General features: G+C 41.7%; 1 protein-coding gene across 1 annotated transcript in view; it reads right to left on the bottom strand.

Annotated features, from left to right (window-relative positions):
- The window catches only part of LOC101853390 (dopamine receptor 2), a 15,535-nt gene extending 14,162 nt beyond the window's left edge, over window positions 1–1,373 (bottom strand). The window contains exon 1 of the mRNA XM_005099942.3: window positions 1,006–1,373. The gene's annotated coding sequence lies outside the window, so the exon portion shown is untranslated. The remainder of the gene's footprint in view (window positions 1–1,005) is intronic.
- Between the last annotated feature and the right edge of the window lie 669 nt (window positions 1,374–2,042).

Genomic DNA, 2,042 nt, shown 5'->3' with positions numbered 1-2,042 from the left:
TCTCTCCCCCCCCCTCTCTCTCTCTCTCTCACACACACATTCACACAAACACGTCCTCTACCTCCTTTCCCTTTTAAGGGTGATGGAGGCAGGAGCTGAAAAGTCCTACTTGTTTTCTTTCCCTCTATGTTTTTTTCCTTTAACATAACTCGTATGTAGACGCATTGCAAAGGAAGCAGGCAAGAGACTGGGGCGTTCTTACATTAAAAAAAACATTCAAGTTGGGGAAAGCAGATACAGTCCAAATTGTTCAAGACAACAACCTGTTGTCAAGTAGAAAATTAGTTGTCTTAGACAGGTGGATGTTGGTAGTTTCTCCAGATTTTAAAAAGTGTACTGCTGCGGCAATATCGTTTTAAAAAACAAGTCTGTCAAGTTTTTTTTCTAATCGTGACATATGCTTTTTGAACGCACGTTTTGAGAACCTCTAGAGCAAAAAATAAGTGTTTACAATAAAACTAATTTCTTGTAACAAGTTTTGCTACCAAAAATTGACATTGTGAGCTGTGACGTAGACCATGTGCATAATATATATAATATGCAAAAGGAGCGTGAGGAGCGGGAAGTGCTGTGAACAACCCAATTTTCGGCTTGACGGAGATTTATAATATTTTACATGAATTTATGAAGAGATGTTTTTAAATCTAGCCTCAATTGTTGTGGGAAACTATGATTTAGTCAAGACAAATTGATACAAACTGCTGTGAAAAGTATGGGGGACATTGATTCACCCGTTAAAGAGATATTTGAGGAAAACTTTCGAGACCAATTTTTGACAGCACTACAGTAGAAAAAACAACGAGAGGGCAAGTGGGAAGTGTTCGTTTGTACAGGTGTCTGTCTTGGACAGGGGGCTGTAGGAGCAGTTTCGAGTGTATCCAACAACACAACGCAGGAATCTGCACCTTCTAGGAATTCGGGCACTCATTGGTAAATTTATGGTCGCTCAATGCGAGAAGTTGGGAATGAGGGATTTCCAGCCAAACTTCAATTAAATTATCTCACCTGTAATGTTTGATTGAAACTCTGATATTCATCAAAGTCAAAGTACATCCGTATAAAGGAGGAAGCCGAATACACAAACGGAAATTCCTCGAAGTATCCAAGTACACTTGTATGAAGGAAGTAAACGAATACAACATCTAAATTCAACCAAAGTAAATTCAAAAGAAGAGGTACAAACACTCTAACATTTTTCCAAGTACTTCGGAAAGAAGAACGGAGATTAGCACCCCCCACACACACTATAAAATTAATCTATGAACATCTGCGACAAAGAGAAAGAGGAATCCACACACGCACATAGGTCTCAGCTACACAAGCGACTCCGGCTAAGCCAAGAGACACAAGTTATTTTCTCGAGGGTCATTATCACTGATCATGTTTTCCCCTCCTGTCGTCCCCGCCGTGTTCAAGTTTGCGTGACCGAGTGTGCACATATCATCTGAGGCCAGGAGTACAATACCAAACCTTGAAATCTCTCCCACCATAAAAACCTTGCACGCTTGAGTGACTACGACGTTCTGGCTTTCAATCTTTCAATGAAAGCAAATCGCCGGAAAGGATTTGTCTGCGCTCGATGTTCGGACCACATCAGGCAAATTCGTCTCTATATAAACAAACATTAAACCTATATCCTCGCTTTAGTCCGTAACGCAAAGAAAAATCTTTATAGCAATTTAATTTGCTGAAAGAACTAGTTTTGAAAATCTGAATGGGGAGCGTGCAGGCGTATCAATACAGCGGAGGATTAGAGTAATGACTTCTCGAGAGCAGGGTAAGAAGTGAAAGCCAAGCTCGTGAATGGTGGGCCGTGGGAGAGTGTCCACAGAGCCACAAGGCCGGGGATGGCTGGGGCGCCGCCGCTTAACCCTCTCCGGGAGCTCGTACAAAGCAAACAATGTTTGTGTGTATTTGCTACCATTGTAGGTTTAAGCTGTATCCCCGCGGGGTTTCTTAGTCAGTGTTGAAGGTCAATATAACGGGCTTAATCCTTTTACAGCGGAGACTGACTGGTAAAATTAAAAAACACCCCCCCAAAC

The sequence above is a fragment of the Aplysia californica genome, unplaced genomic scaffold (assembly GCF_000002075.1).
Source record: "Aplysia californica isolate F4 #8 unplaced genomic scaffold, AplCal3.0 scaffold00230, whole genome shotgun sequence".
In the NCBI taxonomy this organism is placed as follows: Eukaryota; Metazoa; Mollusca; class Gastropoda; order Aplysiida; family Aplysiidae; genus Aplysia; species Aplysia californica.
The sequence above is the reverse complement of the archived record's forward strand: the minus strand, read 5'-3'. Positions and strand labels throughout refer to the sequence as shown.